Below are 20,333 nucleotides of genomic sequence, written 5' to 3'. Positions count from 1 at the left end.
GTGACTGGGAAATTGTTGACATGCACACTGAGAAAAATGGCCATATTTATGTGTGTATTTAGTAAATTTTTCCGTGGACTCGTTCTTTTATTTGTTTTTGCGCAGACATGAATTACAAAATGTTTTTTGTGCAAGTTCCAAAACGCCCGCAAAATGCTCCAAAAGTCATTATCAGCAATAGAAAGTGTTACAGACGGCACGAAAATTAAATTACGGGTATTGTGATGGTACGTATACATACATATGTATGAATACTATATAGATAGAGTTCGCTTCGATTGCCTCGACTATCAGATAGCCGTCACTCAGCCATAACTCCTAAAATAATTATCCGATTCAAATTATCTATACAGCTATTGTCTTCCGGACATACATATATTTATGCCTATGTTGATACCCCCCCGGGAACGTGGAATGAAATCAGCAACCGAAAAAAAAAACGAATCTATCACGAAATTATTTTCGAGGCTCTTGAGTCCCTTGTGCCCATGGCTATGCAGCCGTGGTAAAATTGATTCAGCTGCATCGGGGCAAACAGCATTAAACGGTCGATCCATAGGGCAGTACGTGCCTGAGGGCCCAAAAGCCGAAAACCAAAAACCGATGGCAATATACGACCTCCACTTACACGAAAAACTTGGGGATTATTTGTTCTGGAATTTCTGGAATCTATCCTATTCCCATTCTGTACAATGCTTTCAAGGGGATTCCAAGAAATCGGCTAATGCTGATGTAAGAAGTTCCGAAAAAGTTCGTACCTGGAAGTACTAAATACAATACATATGTACATTTGGCGTAAAAGAGTGCTTGTAAAAAGTTGAGTCATACGGACTAGAAATGTATGGATGTATGGAGCAGAAGGACAGGAAAACCCGTATGTACATACATACTCGTATAATATATTGTAACTACACCGACGAAAAGCTATCCGAAATGGAAAACAATGGCATATGCTATGCTATGCTACTATCTAACCATCTCTTTTACATAAGTTCTGGTCCAGAAGTCGTGCAATTGCAGTATTTACTTATCTGGTTTCGTCATCATTTGCCCATTCCATGGCATTCATTCAGTTAGTTATTCACCTGTTGAACCTGAGTTTGGGTAGCCCATGCTAATAAGGTAATACATATTCGCCGTTAGAGCGATGAATCCACCTGCCTAGGTGCCCTTTACGACCGCCGCCACCAGTAGCTTTTGACCCAACGCCACCACCATCACCACCGACCACCCCCACACACACACATCCCCCACCACCCCCACCACCCCCACCGCCCTTTATGACTTTGAGTTTCATGTGCAGCGGCGCGTTTCCCCCGCCTCTGTCCATATCTCTCCCACATGGCTATTTAGGCTTGAAGGCGGATGATTTTGCGGATGAGGGGTGTACCATGGGCCTTTTCGGGCGGAACACGTTAGCTGAGCTCATCGCCAAGTCAGAAGCGTAGCACGCAGCGCGTTCGCCTAAAACCAGCCAAGCGTCAAAGTGTCGACGAACAGGTGCCTCATCTACATAGGGTGGTGGGTAGAAGTGATTGCTGTGAGGGTGGGGTGCCGAGGAGCCAAGGGGCGACGAAATGGGGGCGACTGCTACTGGTGCAGAACCTGTTACGCCCTTTCGGTTGCCACGGATGCACAGCGAGAAATATATTTTCGTTGAATTTTGTCTTAGGTGGTAGCATGTACTCCTGAATTATTCAAAACACGAGTGCCATTGCAAGTGAAAGCTTTTAACGCGAATGAACGCATTCGAATCTTCTCGAATCTGCAACAATCCTTGAATATTGTGTTTCCAAAATTGTCAACCCCTCCTCATTAAACTAAAGTGCTAAAGTCTTTCCGTGTACCACTGCATTGATACCAAAAACGGGGCTCCGAATAATTATTGTGATCACAACACTCACTACAAAATATTGGATGTTCGTTCGTTCGATCGATTTGCGTGTTTTTTTTTTTTTGCGTGTGTGGTGACTGCGGCGGCAAGCGGAAGCAGAATTCTATCGCCGCGGCTCCATCGGAATTGTAGCGACTGCAGCTGTACGGACCCCAATGGATATAGCCGCAGGTGCACTGCCCCCAGCACTGTGTTGCTGTTGTTGTTGCGATTGCCGCTATTACAATGCGATTCTTTATTGCTCTTGTCCGTGGCCGTGGACAGTGCTCGTTCTTCTTTCTTTATGACGACTCTTTCTTCCGCTTCTCGATATAAGTCCGTTTCTGTTCCAGCTAAATGCGTCGCTGCCACTTCCGCTTACAATTCTTTTTTTTTTTTACACTCGACTACGCATCTTATATTCCGTTTTTATTTCCATGTACACTGCGCTCGCTTAGTGTATTGTTTTGGCCCAATGATTTAATCATTCCACGCGTGTAGAGAGCACCGCGCTATTAAAAACTTTAAAAACTGTAAGGAGAGCGAAAAGATGGCCTAGAGCCATGTAAATAGACAGAAAGTAAGATTTAATAAGGGCCTACGTGGTGCTGGACTTTCCTTCAGTACCACCCCACATAATTCCGCACGATTGGCTCCAAGTGGGACCATCGATTGAAAAGTTGTTAGCAACACCTTTAGCTGAGTAATGGGTATGCATTGGGTCGAGGCATGCACTAAGGCGTTTTCTGTTATAAATTAGACAATAACAACTCCAAATATTCCTGATATCAAATTTTGTGAAGATTAATAGTAGTATCGAAATAAAAACTGTTGTCCGATTTGTTGGACAACAGTAGCACATTTTTCCTTACACGGCGCTATTGCGTACAACTCTTTTTTTGTGCTCATCGTCACTACGTGGACTCTCCACGGTGATGTTACAATAAAATACACACATATATTACATTTTCCAACAACACAGAACGTCTCGCTATGGCAAAAGGTTTTTTAGTTAATTAATTATTCGTATATATCAGTTTATCTGAATACAATTAGTAAGTAGTCAAATAATAAATAACATTATGTGTTGTTGAAAAAGTGAAAAAAATCTCGTATTTTTATACCCGTTACTCGTAGAGTAAAATGGTATACTAGATTCTTTGAAAGGTATGTAACAGGCAGAAGGAAGCGTTTTCGATTATATAAAGTATATATATTCTTGATCAGGATCAATAGCCGAGTCGATCTGGACATGTCGTCTGTCCGTATGAACGTCGGGATCTCAGCATACAGATTCTGGAGACAAAAGCTCAGTGAAAGTTTGCTGACTCGTGTTGCCACTCCCACTCTAACGCCCACAACTGCACAAAACTGCCACGCCCACTCTTTAAAAAAGTGGGTTGCAATTTCACATTTTTATTAGCCTAGTAAATTTCGACCACTCTAATGCCCTAAAGACGCGAAACCGGTCACGCAACCACTTTTGAAAAATGAAAAAATTTTGTTTTCATTTTATTTCCCAATATCTATCGATATTCCAGAAAAAAATAATAAAATTTGGCGTTCGCATTCACACTAGCTGAGTAACGGGTATCTGATAGTAGGGGAACTCGACTATAGCATTCTTTCTTATTTTTCAATTGTCTTCTTGGTTAGGGATTTTGAGCATGACTGCTTCTTAATTTTTCGAGTGTGTCACGATTCATCTGTTTCGCCCCCCTTTCAAAGGCACTTTCCCAAGATTTTCCGTCCCTACTCATAGTTCTCCGTTCGCGTGTTACCCAGGTCGTTCGCATTTATGTATGTAGAACTCTGACAATTTCGTCTTTAGTTTTTCGTGCATCCACTCTCCTCACTAGTTTTTCTCCCATTTCCTACACTTTCTCCATTTTATGTTCGAGCATGGCAAGTGCGAAAGCATATGTTTTGACAACGCTTTCGTTGTGTTCCAGGCCCAGAGCCTACAATTCGGCTTCTAGGTTTTTTTTTTTGGCGGCGGACACTGAACGGGCGGGGGCGTGGCAGGTGAGAGGCGGCCAGTGGGAGTGGGTTGATAGAATGCAAAGCATTTGCATTGCAAGTTTTCGGATCCGCGCAAAATGAAAACGCGTGTTTGATACTCTTGGTGTTGCCACCGTGAGAGTGTTGCGGCTGTTGTTGCTGGCGTTGCAGCTCCCGTGCCGCTGATGTGGCTGGTGTTATTGTTGGCGTTCGTTACAGCTGTTTGCGGTGGCCGGGAGATGTTTTAGTGGAAAATTCTGGTTCGGTTTTCGGCATTTTTTCCCACACTTCTGTATTATATTTTGCCATATTTTTTGCCACTTCTTGTTATGTTACTTCTTGTTTATGCTAGCATGTTGGCGCAATGTTGTTGAGGTTGCTGTAGTCTATTATGCAGAATGTTTCGTTTTTGGGGCTTTCGGTTTAATGACAGGAACAATAGCACTTTTAAGCAAACAAACACCATAAGCCCGTGAGATGATTATCGAATTAAACAGCGTTTAAAACGCATTAATTTTAAACCATTAAACGCTAGTAACTCTTACGTGCTCGTAAAATTACAAACTTACAAATATTTAAAAGAAAGGAAAGTATACATACAGTATGTATGTATACATACATATATACTTGAATTAAGCCACGGCTTGTAATTTGTAGGAAATGTTCAATTCAAGTAAGTATATGTATATACATGAATTAAACATTTGCAAATAATTATACGCGGTGGCTTAATTTTAATTAAACAAACTTCAAATATGGACACAAGCTGAAATTTACTTGGTTTTCATAATGACTGAACACCTCACATAATAAATATTTGGGAAAGAGCGGTTACATTTCAAGAAATCCGAGCGAAAATTTCTGTAGAACTGTCTTTCTTTGTGAGAGTACAGAGCATGGTATGATCAATTACTCGGCCACATCACCGACCAACTGACAGACAACCAGATCTGCAAACAATAGGTCCCGAAACACGAAACACTTGCAGCAGCCAGCCCCACAAGCGGATTCGCATTTTATTGTACGGGTGTACGAGTATGCGATGCAAATTCATGTGAGAGTGTATTAAAATTGTTGCGACAGCAAATTGCTAGCAAGCAGTTTTCAGTGGCCCTCGGAAGTGCCCCCTCCCCCCCCCCCCCTCTAGAAGCCACCCGGAGACCGCCCCTGATGGCACCCACGCCAACGCCTGAGAATGCAGCGCGGGGTCAATGTTTGCAGCGGCTGTAGAAGTTGTTGCTTTTGCTGCAGTTAGCGGCACATGCAGCAAATCTTGTTTGCTGTATGTGGCATCTTCTGGAGCGGATTCCCATGAACCGTAGGCGCCCCTAGCTGGCGAAAACGTGTAGGGGGGGAGGGGGGTGGTGGTGGTGGTGCTGGTTTCGCAGATGCAGATGTACAGTGCCAGAATCAATGGCAATATTTGGAATTAATTTTCAATAATAGCCAATAATAACCTCATCATGGGGGTTATTTACTGTGTGTGAAATGTTGAATATTTTCTTTGACTTTAAAGTCTTACTTAACAGTTAGTTATTAAGAAATGTGATTAAGAAAACCATGGTATATGGCCTCTAACGGTTTCCCTATACATTTTTGATTACTAAGCAATGTTTTTTCGAGTGCACTGAATAACAAATATATGTATGTATGTACATAGCACCAGCATCGGGAGTTGCTAACTTTGCCGCTGTCAATGTTATGTAGTGCGAAGCAATTGAATTGACGCTGATGACTAAACGAGGCGCGCGGCAAAGGGAAACTTGAATTCATGGTTGACCTCATCCCCAATCCCCAATCCCTCATCCACAATCACTCACTCATCCACTATCCAATGGAAACTGGCCGGAGGATCATGGCGAGACGCTGTGCGAACGTGAGACGCCAGATAGATAAATCAGCGCTGCAATAGATACCTTATTGTTAGTTGCCCGGCGTTTCCAAAATCACTGGGCTAATGAGCGGGCGAGCGGTAGGCTCGCTGCCAGCACGTCAGCGTCAACTGTAGCAACTGCAGCAATAACAGTGATAAGCCCGACATAGAAAGTTTAATGACTTTGAATAACCGAACCGATTCCAACTGAGGGCAATGCAGAGGTCGCTCTTCTTGGGCTAATCGAAATCGAAGCACGAATCAGTTTGAGGAAAGTCGCAAAAATGCCAAGAACGGTGCAAACCATTGTGAAAAAAAAAAATTCGAGGGTGGAGAACAGGGTCTCGCATTAGGCAGTGTGCCGCACTGGGAGAAAATAGGTATCAACAGACTTGTGGAATTCATTATTTGAGTATCAGTTTAAGTAATCAGTAGAATGCAAATTGCATTGCCGTGTAGCTGGGACCGCTTATGTACATACATACATATGTATGTCACTGTTGAAAAAGATGCTCTGATTTATCTAGAACTAGGTTATCCGAAAATTTCCGGATAAAAAAGACCTCTTTTACTTTTTTTTTCTCACTGCAGATTCGTTTGACCACTTCTTAATTCTCTTCTCGCCCTGAAATTGTTGTGGTAGTTGAAGTTTTCATTGTTCATAAATTTTAACGGACTTAAAATGATTATCATTTATATGTCTTGGTCGCCAACTCGTTGCGATTGCTGTTATTGCAGTTGTTTCCCGTTTTTATTGCCAGAAGAAAACAAGCAAAAAGATAGCGTTTAATTTAAGCATTTTTTGCATAAGCGCGAATTATGAACGGCACTAAAAACATGCCGAAAAAAATGAATAACAACGTCCGCCGAATGCAACAGGCGCTGATTTGATTTTCGTTGGTATTACGGCGCCCCATCAAATTGCAATATTGCAGCAATTGTTGTTGCCCCTGGGTTTTATTTTTCTTGTTTTTTGTCGTCTGGTGGGATTTACATTTTGACATTTAAACTTGTTTTTGGCACTTGTTTTTGGCGGCATTTTTCACTCGTTTTATATTTATTTTCTTTCTTGATTTGCTCTTCGCTTGCTTTCTGGTGGCTTTCTGGCTGCTTTCTTGATTGCTCGCTTGATTTCTGGACAAGTTTTTACCCGGGCCCTACCACCCGACCACCCGTCGTCAGGGGATCCCGCAACGCCCATGAAAACCATTAACAAACATGATCTTGAATGTGTGGTAGGCGACATAGAAAATGTTTTGCCCCGATGCAAATTTCTGTTCATTTGTTGAGCGGCTTTTGTAAACATTTTGTTGAGGGGACATGTTTTTGTTTTTTTTTTTTTTTTGCTAAACATCTTTAGGCCACAATATCTTAGTGGAGGTCTAGCTGGAATTTTTCTTGAAAATCAAAATGTCAAAGTTGTTTGATTTTCCAATCACCAGCAACGCATGCTATCATCTCTGATTCATCTGATGTGTCTGTAGCATGCTGGTGGTGGACGTGTGAGCGAATTTTAATTTTGTTCATTGGTTGTAAAGACCACAACTCTACTCCGTCCGCTATTAATCCGTATCTGTGGGATTGAAACAGACACATGGCGTTACGTTGCGGATTGGTTTAGGGGGCCTTCATTTTGATTGAGTTCGGTTCGTTCATCGAGGCGTAGAATTAAACTGTTAAATTCAACAAATAAGTGGATTTGTAACACTAAACACACTGGCCTCCAACTTAAAGGAAACAAGGAATTTAAGTTTTGCTGCAAATATTAAACAACATTGGAAGCATAAAGATCGTCCTTTTAGGCATATCTTGAACATATATAATACACTTAGGCATTCCAATTTAGTTATATAAAAGAGAATAATAGCATTCATGTTTGTCTTAAAAGTCTAGACTTAATAAACCTAAGACCTAAAGAACCGCGAATTCGCTTATCGATTTCCGGATGTTGTGTACGTATTCCAAAACTTGAGCTCTGTTAATTCGTTTCAATGTCAACTACTTTCTTTAATGCGTCATTTAAGACTTCCTGTTAAAAAAAGAGACCATTTTTATCCCATTCAATATTTTTTCATATTGCTTATCACCAGAAATAGGGCACAACGTAATATTAAATACAACACATATCTATGCCTTTTTTTATTGCAGAATAACCCCTGCTCATAACCAAATCATACAAAACAAGAAGAATTGACATTCTGTAAACATACTGTCTGCGCGATTGGAAAGATTTTTTTTACTGCGGCTCGATCACTTCACATATCATTTGGCTTTATGTGGCCAGACTTGGGGTGAGTATTGATTTTTATAGCCGAAAACTATTTCATTTAATAGGAACAAGAAGGATTGTAACTTTTATTAAAAGCATCTTGCAATTATGCTTGGGACACTCCATGAAATTAATTTGGCTTATATTCGTTTAATAGTTATGTAATATACCTTTCACGTTACAAGAATCTTAAGATGGTTTGACAGCAATAGTTAGTGGGTATTTTGTTTTAGGTTTTGACTGAACGATCTACATTTTTTAATTGATTTCTAGTAATACCTTTATTGCCATTCAAATGCTATAATCAAGTGGTATTTATACCAGTTATTTGAAGAGTAAAAGGCTATGCTAGGTTCGTTGAAAAGTATGTAACAGGCAGAAGGTAGCGTTTCCGACTACATAACGTATATATATTCTTGATCAGAATCAATAGGCGAGTCGATCTGACCTTGTTCCTCTCTCCGTTTTTGCATATTTTTTCATAGTTTTATTAGGCATGTAAATTTCTATCGAATTGCCAAAAAACTTAAGCCTCCCAATTCAGCCACGCCACACTTTTGAAAAACGTTTACATTTTTCTTCGTTTTATTGTTTGTCTTGCCACGTTCCTACTGTTACCTACAAAACGCCCAAAACGGTCGCGCCCACACTTTTAAACAACTTTTAATTTATTTCTTATTTTATTCCCCAATATGTATCGATATCCCAGAAAAATTAACAGATACCCGTCGGGGAACTCTCTTGTTTTATTTTATAAAAATTGTGCTGCAATGCCTTTTGTACTTTTTACTTCAAAGAACCCGTACGTTGCAATAAACCCTATTAAAATGGATTTAGCTTATTTGTTTTGGCATATTTCCGTTTTCGCGCATATTTACCAGTTGATATATTTTCTGTCATAAATCGCAGAAAGGAACACTTTCGCGGGGGCGTTGACAAGTTTCGCAGACACAAACACCCACCCACCCATGAGCCCAGAAAATCCATTCACTCCACCGCTCCCTTCAGTTCGATTCAGTTTTTATTCTTCGCACTTTTACTTTTTATTCATCGGTTTTAGTTGATTAAACACAACTGTTTACGATTGCTTCTTGCTGACCACTGCCGAAAATGCTCCCGAATTTCTTTTCATTTTTTATACTCGTAGTAGCATTCGCTATTGGGGCATGCGGTATTACTTCCGACCTGAATAAGAATTGGAATATAGGATTTGTTTGTCACCTCGTTCAGTTGGGTGTATGTATGTATGTACATATGACTTCATCGGTATTGATAATACATACAGCTGTGTTCATAAAAATAGCAGTGCTTTGGCCCTGAGAGTTTAAGATACAAAATTCCTTTGATTTACAGTTTTAATGGGACATTTTTTTTATAATATCATTAGGTGATTAATTTCAAACAATTGAACAAATGTTTCACTTTTATTTCTTCAAAAGTTTCGAAAATATAGATTAAAACAACATAATAGGCAGAAATTCTGGTGTTCAATGAAATAGCAGTGCTATGAAAAAATAGTAATTAAATTCAACTTGACTTAGAACGAACTTAGTTTTTCTTTTTAATATGTTAATTAGGGCCTAATACTTGGTTGGATAGCCTTTGTTAGCCAGCACAGCCTTACACCCACACGGCATGGAGTCCACCAGGTCCTGGCAACGTTTGGGAGAAATTTTTGATCATGCATCCTGCACAACTTGCCAAATCTGAGCCTTAGACGTCGGGGACTTCTTCGACATATTTTGGGAGAACCTATTCTTAGCCGATTTGCTTTTGCGTTTCGGATCATTATCCTGTTGGAATGTCCATTTTAAGGGCATATTATATTCAGAATATGACAGTAAGACATCAATAAGTATATTTACATATGCGTTTTGGTCTATAATACCATAAATCATATGTTATGGACTTATACCATTGTAAAAAAAACAAGCCCATACCAGGATTTTAGGTCCACCGTGATTGAAAGTCTTCAGTGGGTGTTTTGGGTGGTACTCCGTGTTTGAAGGTCGTCAGATATACTGTAGTGAACCAGTTCCACCAAATAACACTATTTTTGACCCATCAGTCCAAAGGATATTTCGCCATTTGGAGACTGGCCAGATTAGGTAGATTAGATTAGATTAGATAGGTTTTAGCGAAGCTTAACCTTGCCTTATCATGCCTTGGGCTAAGTAGGGGAACCTTTCGTGGACTCCTCGCACTGAAATTTTGATTCAGTAGTCGTCTCCGAATAGTAACGTCCATGATTCCCAAGTTCAGCTTAGACTTTATGTCCCTAGAGAATGCAAAAGGATAGGCTTTGCTCTAACGAACTATGCATCGATCCTCTATAACTGTGGTTTTACATTTGCTACCACGGCTTTCGGGCTTCCATTCATATTTAATGGCATTGGATACCATTTTGGCAGAACATTCAAGGGTTTTTTAAATGTCATTATATGTTTGTCCTTAATTTCTTAGCTAAAGAATTAACATTCTTTTCTCCTGGGAGCAGTGCTGTCCTCTACCCACTAAAATATAATTAAAAAAATTTTTTTTTTAATTTATTGCCGATTTAAATATACGAATTTACTTATCTAAACTCACTTTTTAGAAAATATTAATCATTTCGGGACTTTACGTTGGTCAAAACCAGACACTGCTTTTCTTATGAACAGACTAAAAATTGCTCAAGAATGTAAATAAAAAAAGGATAACATGAAAAACTAAACGGATTTTCTTTTTTTTCCCCTATCTACACATTTAACAAAAATAAGTGGAATAAAAAGTCGATTCCAAAAAGGGACATGGAAAAATGCATTTGTATTACTAAGTTTCCCTCGCACTGCTATTTTTCTAAACACAGCTGTATGTCTTTATCGGTATATAAATTAATAGTATTTTTTTTTTTTAATAAATAGAGCAAATTATTTACATTAGCACTGTACACGAATACACCTACGAAGAGCATCGAACGTCTTTGCTGGAAAATCTTTAATTACTCCCAAATATATTCTTTTTCTGTTTCCATCGCGAAGCTGACTGTTTTTTTTTTATCACAATGCTCATAAATTGGGGAAGTCCAAAAGTTCGGGGTGCTTTAAAATTGGCAATGTTCATATCGTTCGTGTTGCTGTTACCGCACATTGTATAAAAGTTGCAAAAACCCAATTTAATGAATACATCTAGTTGGCAAGCATCGTTCGTGCTGGTTCAATAACATTTTCATTACGTTGACATAATTTAATTAAAATAAAATCGGAAACAAAGGTGCAAACACGTAATGAATATAAAGGGATCGTTGAGTCTCGTTCAAATTCGCGAAGATGTCTTAATGTATCACAGAAACGTATATAATATTTTTACAGGTCCCAAAAATCAATGGCAAGTTACCCACTACCATTAAATTAATCTGTTGAACTTCGCTGAGCATCGACACATCATTATACAGCCGCATCATCAATTTCAGTTTGGGTAATGTTCTCACATTTTGTCTCGGGCTCAGTCGATTTAATGCAATAAAAATAAAATTATTTATCAATTAAGCTGTTACATTTAATTTATTTCAATTCAATACTGTTCATATGTGTATGTGGCAATTAAAAAAAAAAGTAAAAGGTCCGGAGTTCTTGCCACGAAAATGTATGCGAAAAGTTCAATTGCGTTCAAATTGTGAATAATTCGAGGTTGTTGTTCTGGCTGCCTGTTATCAATGCGACGGTTGTATTTTGAAAATTTTCTCATTTTGCATGTGACAATTTATTTATTTATTGATTTACTTTGCATCCAGCAGTGGAGCGAAACCGCGAGCTTTGGCCATCATGTAAATTGGCTTGGGCATTGCGGATACGTAGATACACTGATAAATGTATAGATATGTATGTACATACATAGATACTATACGCACGGTGAGATTGTTCGTGAGAGCATCCACATCCATTTTCATTTCCATTTGAAACGTGTCAAAGGTGTTGGCAATTTCGCAGTCAATTGGCATTAATTGAGTGTGAACACAAAAACATTTTTGTAAATTGTCGGGTCGGGTCGAGGGTTAGGAACGCGCCGCGACCTCTTGGGGCAGCTAGCGATGTTGTTGTAGTTGATGCTGTTTTTGTTGTTAGCCCGCCTTTTGTTACCGCAAATGTGCCGCGCAATATGCAAATAGATTTGCCGAACAATTCATTTAAAAATGCGCTACATAAGCTGCAAAGCTGAAGCCCGTAAACTGCAAAACACAAGCAAACAGCAGCCAAAATCGAAATGAAGGCCCAAAAATTTTCAATTGAAAAGATTACACGCAGGTCGGGGGCACCTTCTGCCAAATTCTTTGCTGCACGAAAATATTTGCGGCTTTTCGGTGGAATTTTTTTTTGTTTTTAAGAGAAAATTTAAATTGTGTTAAGCTTTGGTTTACTTAACATGTTACTCATGTTATTCTTATTTCCGCAGATATTTTGGATCTGAGTGAACATGTTAATCAAATAATAGTTCAATAAATAAAATAAAAATTATCAATATATGTAATAACACGACATCGTATTAAGGTAACATTGAATGACCTTGGTAAACTGCACTTACTTGATGCAATTAATGTATAGAATTGCGATCATTTAACAAAATTAAAATATATTACCTCCCCAGCCCTGTCGATACCGTTTGGCATTGTCATGCAATCAATGATTTGCATTCAACTGAGAATATCCACGACGAACATGTTCATTTGCACCATCATCGCCCTTTTTCAAACATTGCGAAGTTAAAAATATCCAAAATATTCAAACGAACGGGCCGAATGCCGTTTCAAAATCTGTTTTCCCATTCAACTCACATGGACAGTTAATTTGGCAATTTTTCTATGTTTACACGTCGCCCACAGCGCCAAAACTGCGAAAACCCAAAAATTCAAACAATGAAATATGGCACAAATAAAGGCTGGCCTTGAATTGCGCGCTACATGCACGAAAAGAAACACGTCGACTACGACGAATAATCGTTTTCTTTTTCCCCTTTTTTGGCCCCATTCAGTCCCCATTTATTTATGTCTTATTTATCCGCCCTCGCGAAACTCAGTGCTCATTGGGAGTTACATAAAAATAGTACGACTAAACTAAAACCCAAATTGATAAAAATGCAGCAATCGCATTTCGTAAATTTTGAATTAAATTCAATTCCCTTTCGGATTTTCGTTTTGATAACATTCCGTTCCAATTTCATTTAAATTTATCGATTGCTAATAGGTTACAAATTTGATACAATAATTTTGAGGCTATATAGTACATAGTTTATTTCGAGAATTTTTCACTCTTCATATTTGGTTATTAGCGAAAAGGTGTTGCTTAAACTTATATGATTTTTTGAAGAAATTTCAGGTGCTAACAATTTTCTTTTGTTTTAATGTTAGTGCGTACTATTGGGATTTCATTAATAAGGTGAATACGCCATAACTGAATTGATGTAACTAAACATAATTTTAACATTTAAAAAAAATCGTCTTGAAATAAACTGAACAAAATTACCATTTCATTAATTTTCTTGGCTTAACTATTTTTGTCGCAGTTCTCAATACCATATATTATTGTGCTCAAGACCATGACTTTTGATGAAAGTACAACACTCAACAGAAGAGAATGTGTTTTGCCCAGAGCAAAGGGGCTGTATGTATAGAAAACAAGGAAGCTCATTGTGTGGCGGAGTAGTTGCAACACTTACCACGCAGACGTGAAATGTCAATGACAAGTAAGTCCCCAATGGGCCCCATCGATACTGGGGCACTGCGGGACCTTTCCAAATTGTTTATTTATTCTAATCTTAATTGGCTGAGTTTATTTGGAATTTATTGGAATTCCAGTTTCTGGAACCAAAGAGGTTAAGGTTACCTTGACCTCGGGCACATTTCTTCTTTTAAGTCAAATAAGTCCAGTTCGACCCGCTAGAACTGATTAACTGATTGATATTTAAGTATGAGATTTATGATATGTAAAACTTATATTCAAAACAGCAGTTGATTTCGTTTAAACATACGTATCACCCAGCAGCCGCAAAAACCTGCAGTGCTAACACAATATGGATAAATTCTTTCATTTTACTTTATTAGTTTTCTTGCCCATTTTTAGCGATTTAAAAAATTTTTTTTTTGTTTATTTCCAAGTAACGGGTACCTGATAGTCGAGTCACTGGGCTATAGCGATCTTTTTTGTTTTCTAGACGAAACGGAATTAAGTCGAATGGCAAAACATAAAATGTAACAAGAGAGAATGCTATAACCTTGTTCCCCAACTATCAGATACCCGTTACTCAGCTAGTGTGAATGCGTACCCGAAATTTAATCATTTTCATCGATAGATATTGTGGAATAAAATGGAAAAAATTCAAAAATGGTTTCGGCGAGTTTAGGGCGTTATAGTGGAAGTGGCCAAAATTTTTTTGGTAAATCGATAGACATTTACAAGACTAATAAAAATTTTAAAAAATATAAACACATTTTTCAAAAGTCGCGGCAGTTATATGCGGGTTGTGGCCGTTAGGCGTGGCAACATGGGTCAACAAACTTGCAGTGCGTCTTTGTCTCTGGAATCTGTATGATAAATTTCAAGCTTTTATAGTTCCTGAGATCTTGACGTTCATACGGAATGAAGGACAGACAGACCGGCCGACGGATATGGGTAGATCGACTCGGCTATTGATCCTGATCAAGAATATATATAATTTATAGGGTCGGAAACGCTTCCTTCTGTTACATACATTTTTGAACGAATCTAGTATACACCTTTACCCAACTATTTTAATTGAACTTAAAATCTTTGGTAGGTCGCTTGCTGTACTCGGCTTATACTCGTACGCACATGGTGCATGAGAAAAGAGAGTAAATAATAAGATGAAACCGTTTTAACTACATTGCGATTGTTTTCTCAGTGTTATTTTCAGTGTTTGTTTCACATACACTTGTTGCTGCTCCTGTTTGCCGCTGCTTAAGTTATCTCTACTATTTGTGCATTGTCTGCCAACGATGAATGCATCGATCAAAATCTGATTATACGTATGTTTTCCTTTACAGTTTGGCCAGACAATGGCTGTCAGTAAAGCGTGGCTTTTAGATAAGCCACAAACGCACCAGCTATCCAGCAGATACAGATGCTTAGCGAGCGCAAGACTGTTGTAGCCATAAATATAGATAAAGGTATATGTTTTGGCCGACGGTCGTCGCTGATCTTGTAATGTCAACAACACACAGACGTTAATTGTATTGCAAACACGGGTTTTTTTCTTGCATTTCCATTTTTATATTGCGGTGCCCAAGCGAAAGCTTCGAGATCGGAGTGATCATTCACTTTCGACGAACCGTGAAAAGAATCCAATGGCTGCTGCCAAGAGAGATTGGGTTCAAGGGATCGGGTTGTGAAGCGTTGCTGGGGTGTGGGGGGGAATCAGGTGTTGTGGATTGTGGATATATTCATTGACCTAGGTTGTGGATGTACATTTGTATTTGCTTGAGCTTCGCTTGGATTCTTGACTTCTTGAATGCTCTTTTTTCCAGCACTGAAGGTACATACTTTAAGATGCTGAATGACTCAACTAGTTGCAGATGCAGTATACTTGCTCGTTATAAGTTATAAATTAAATTATTTGCTACGAAATTTGTAATTAATAAAAATTTCATACATTACACCAAAGATTTTATATTTATTCATTCATTCATATTTACTTGCCAACTTAGCCGATTGTAAATTATTGTGTTGGGTCTCACCTTGGTTGCATCATATGACTCGGTCCGTTATCAGGAATTTGCCTTGACCAGTAAAAAAAAAAAAAAAAAAAAAACAGCGAAGAAGTGGTGGAGAGCTTTACAGAGAAAGAGAGTGCAATTTCATGGACAAGTTTGTACAATATATCTTGTGCTTGTTCGTTCGTTGCTATCAGCAGAAGATACTTGCGGATGCGTCTTCTTTGGTGCTCACTTCGCAAGGACGTTCTTATCGATTCTATAGGCTTCTCTCTGCCTCGATCCGTCGCACTCTGTCTCTGTCTCGCTCTGATTGAACAGTATTTCAAGGCTGGTTACCAGGTAGTTACCAGGAGGGGAGAAGCCGGATGCGGTGTTCTACCTGTCCTCAGGATCAAAACAAACAAGTGTGGCAAAGATTTACCGCCAAATCGCCAAGGCTTAGATATACAGATACTAGTTTGGGCGCAGTTACAGATACTGATACAGCTGCATTAACAGATTCAGATACTTTTTCATTGCGGGTTCTCGGCTCTTTGGTTCTTTATATTGCGTAAGTTTATCTCCAGCGTGCTCTTCGTATCTCTCACACATGAATTTCGTTTTATCTACGTACCTCTGTGTCTTTGCATCTGCTGTGCCAAGATTTTGTTTTGGTTGCTCTGTGATTTTTCTTGTATTTTCCACTCAGTCTGTATTCAGATCTTCAGCTATTCAAGACGCTAAAATCTGGTTTTTGTGTGTGTGTTTTTTTTTGTTTTTAATTGATATACATTGTGAATGGCCGGATCATTTAACCACACCAAACTAATTGGACTATTCTTATAAAATTTAAATTTAAAATAAAACAACCGTTTCCTTCAACCGTTGTGCAAAAATCTCCAATAAAACGTGAGTAAGAAAGTGAAAGAAGTGCGAAAATCATTCGTCATCATCTTTAGTTTGTTTAGTTTCTCGCGTAAGTACATAGCCACAGCAATAAGGCCGATAACTGCCAAAACATGGCATATGAATACCGTCTACAAAACTATTTGCGTCATTCAAAACGGGAACCCAAATTGAAGTCATGCTTAATATATAGCCACGCCTCCCGAAAAATCGGCGGTAAAGCAATTTAAATATCAGACTTAGGCGAGGGCAACAAATTAGACTCACTCACGATTCTTGGTAGCCTCTAATCGCTATTTATGCTAATGGCCTACCAGACTTTCTGGAGAGGGTCACGAATTTGGGGGGCCGAAGATTATGACGTTGGGAAATGTTAAGACTCTGGGGAGAAATGAATAATTTGAACATATTTTCACGGATTCCGCAGACCGTTCTCGGCAAGTCAAAATGATTTTTGAGAAATATAAGGAGATTAATATATCCCAGAGGAATCTTATGAACAAGTATTTTGATTATCGGAACCATTTTTCATTTTTCAATATGTCATAAATAGGGGATTTTTACATATATCCTAGCATATGGTAGAAAAGAAGCAGACACGCATAGAATAGGTCGTTAAACGATAAGAATAAAATTGAAATAGGCTAATTCTAAATAATTAATGCATTTAAAATGGGGAAATGCGCTGATATTAAAAATAATCCAATAGTTTATTTGTTCTTTGAATAATTCGTTAAACAGGTAATATATACACATATTGTATTGTGTCCTAGCTTCAAGGGCGAGTTGATAAAGCCATGTCATGCTATTAATATCATAGAAATGATCTGATAATTCTGAAAAAATAATCTGTTCTGACCAAATTCAGCACAGCTTTAATACTTTTGACATGAAACACAACATAATATTGTGATTAGGCTAAAAGCTGTTTTCCATCGGGCGACTTACTATTTGGCTCCCAATCTATTTATTCACTTTTTGGTCCCATAAGGTACATGGGTGTATATCGGTGAGGATCACGATCTGGCCATGTCTATCAGTCTTCGTATGAAAGTTCACATCTCGGGAACTATAAGAGTTTGAAAGCTGAGAAAAACCATTACGGTTTTAGTGACTATCGTTGACAATACCAATGTGTTTTCTATTTGGTGTTTATTTTCATCACCGGCCAGTTTCAATTCTGATTTTGCGTTATGCTACTCGTTTGTAAACGCTTATTTCGGTGTGTTATTTAATTCTGTTTGGGCTTTTCAATTTATTGGGACCAAGTTTCGTGCCTCTCTTGTCGTTCTGGGTGTTTTGGGGTCTTCGGGTCTGATACCTAAGTGCCACCGAAATGTACATAAATCGATTCGAGCGCGAATGCGTTTTTATGAATTCGGCACGCGTCTGCGTGCGCATTTCAGTCAGCTGCGCGTTTGTTGTGACCTGTGCCAGACCGTAGAACTCCCGTCTTTGCTGTATCGCCAAGACTACGAGTATAGCCGCCGCACCCGCACCCACACCACAAACCAAAACAAAGCCAAAAAAAAAAACAAAACAAACTAAAAATGTAGGAAAACAAAATCGCACTACGATGTCGTAAACAATTTTCAGCGCGTGTGCCCTCAATTGGATTAGTTGTTTTTTTTTTTTTTTGGTTTTCCTCGGACTCCTCAGCCGTTTAGAACTGAGTTGTTATATATGTTATATGTTATCGTTAAATTATGCTTTCGGCCGACGGTTTGGCAACTGCGAACTGACCCTGCCCCCTTGCGGCCACCTGCAGCGTTGGACTCAATCGCCATTTGATTCAAATCGTTTTTCCTACGCCGAGTGGTAATGGAAAACTAATTGCGTTTCTTACTCCAGATTTTCACGCGCATTTCGGTTTGTTTGGAAATCAATTTACGACTCCAATAGTTTATGATGGTGAAGAAAAGCCCATGAGCATGCTGGGGATATCGGAAACTTTCGTTTGAAGTGTTTGGGCACGTATTCCCTGTCGATTATGGGACTTGGGACTAAATTGCGCTGCTCATTCGCGAATGACAGGGAAGGGGGTCAGAAGATGGGAAACGAGATTCCCAATTGCACAAAAGGCATGGATTGTCTGCGGTGCACTTACTCGCAGAAGATGATGTCAGAATGCAGATTTTATTCAAGCGATAGGGCCAAGTGATCTCATGCGAATGCCTGCAGCGTCTGAGCTGTTTTACAATATATACAATATTCCGCTCGAATTGAAATTCAAGTTAGGGGGGTAACGCTGCCCAAGTGCCTTACCGAGCGACAAAGAAGAAAACAAACAAAAATCGAAAAACAAAAAAAAAAACAATAGATGAAAGCCCGCCATCAGTCCACGAAGTCGTCAGGCGGCTGAGTGATTGTCTGTGCACTTGGACACATTTTTAAAGTGCAAATAAACTTCAAAGTATTGCGTTTATCGTGTTAAATGCATTGTAATGAACAGAAGTGTGAACGTGATTGGTTACATTTGGTTGTACAATGAATTAAAAATTCGCACAACTTGCATTAATTAATAGAAACGGTGCCACTTTTTTTTCCAAGTGTATCTGTGACTTTCGTGCCGGCAGTTAAGCGGCAATAAAAACTAAATGACACCACCGCGAACCACTTTGTGCCGCTGTTGCCTTTGCAGTTGCTGTTTTCCATGTTGCTACTGCGGCCAATTGTTGCGCATCAGCAACATCAACAACATCAACAACAGCAGCAGCAACTGCAGTAGCAGCACTCGTGATTCACTTTCGACTCAATTCGTCGCTACGTTTCAGTTTGCTTGCAGAGAACTGCAAGGGTGGCGTTTTTTTGGCACTCGACTCACACTCAACAATTTTGAGTGCGGGTGGCACTCACCATTTACATTGCGCATACTTACAAACACCTAGTCGAAATCTGCATGGGCAGGCAAGCACAAATACAATATTATAATATAAAAATGAACTGCGACCGATCGTTGCTTGTTGTGCGTCACTCACCCAAAATGGTTATTGCTCAGCAGGCACCCGGGTGTTTTTTTGCTCGTACCAAATCACACCAGGCTGGCAAAACACTCGGATATTTTTTTATTACCCAGTGTTTAGAGGGTGCACTTAGAGTGCCAGTGGCTTGCTGCAGTTCTTTGCATTTTGCATTTTCAGTCTTTAACCATCGACCGAAAACGTGGGGTGGACAATCCAGGGCAATAACTGGTTGACACTGTAAAAAGTGTCCACGTGCGTGGGCAATGGCGAGCTAAAAGACGCAGCTAGTCGGAAGGCCAGATGCTCGTACATTAGAAATTGTATAATTCTTAGCCGACATTGACACAGTCGGCAGCATTATCAGACATTGTAGACCGAGCGGCTGCAAAGTATGTATATGTATCTGCGTTACGGCAAGCAGTTGCAGCTAATTGAACTACTTTCCAACAACTGCCAATTGAATGTCCAGCCTCTTAAGTGGCCATTAGCTACGATATTGTGTGGCATTAAAACGGCAAGGAGGTATCGATGAGATCACAAATGATGCAATTGACCTGCAACTTAGCGGTGGTTTTGAAGCCGGATCTCTTGAATTATTCATTAAGTCTGGGGAATATTAATATTTCTAAGCTGCAACCAAATTAATAATATTTATCCATTTTGATTTATTAAAAGTAAGCTAGTTAGTAGTGCATTAAACATATTCAGTTAAAAACTTGACACCTTATTAACATAATAAAGTTGTGTTTCAGATATGTTGTGTT

The 20,333-nt window shown here is 39.1% G+C and overlaps 2 protein-coding genes and 1 non-coding gene across 9 annotated transcripts in view, besides 7 other annotated features; 2 read left to right on the top strand and 1 right to left on the bottom strand.

Annotated features, from left to right (window-relative positions):
- fog (folded gastrulation) overlaps window positions 1–20,333 on the top strand; it is a 30,878-nt gene that overhangs the window by 2,398 nt on the left and 8,147 nt on the right. For 4 of the 6 annotated variants that reach the window (NM_001272855.2, NM_001272854.1, NM_001038771.3 and 1 more), the window contains one exon: window positions 7,896–8,038. The exons of 1 other annotated variant lie outside the window; for it this stretch is intronic. The gene's annotated coding sequence lies outside the window, so the exon portion shown is untranslated. Of the gene's footprint in view, window positions 1–7,895; window positions 8,039–16,537; window positions 16,610–20,333 lie in introns of those variants that run through there. One more of the 6 variants, NM_001272853.2, reaches the window with a different exon arrangement.
- Window positions 1–20,333, bottom strand: part of CG42346 (uncharacterized protein) — a 53,143-nt gene that overhangs the window by 32,745 nt on the left and 65 nt on the right. The gene's annotated exons all lie outside the window — the stretch shown is intronic.
- Window positions 2,990–3,516: a mobile genetic element.
- Window positions 8,331–8,483: a mobile genetic element.
- Window positions 9,297–10,869: a mobile genetic element.
- Window positions 14,145–14,194: a mobile genetic element.
- Window positions 14,245–14,759: a mobile genetic element.
- Window positions 17,599–17,698: a mobile genetic element.
- On the top strand, window positions 19,214–19,357 carry mir-2491 (mir-2491 stem loop). The gene has a single exon (NR_047863.1). It is a non-coding gene; the product is annotated as a mir-2491 precursor RNA (primary transcript).
- Window positions 19,389–19,730: a mobile genetic element.

This window comes from Drosophila melanogaster, chromosome X, assembly GCF_000001215.4.
Source record: "Drosophila melanogaster chromosome X".
Lineage (NCBI taxonomy): Eukaryota > Metazoa > Arthropoda > Insecta > Diptera > Drosophilidae > Drosophila > Drosophila melanogaster.
The sequence above is the reverse complement of the archived record's forward strand: the minus strand, read 5'-3'. Positions and strand labels throughout refer to the sequence as shown.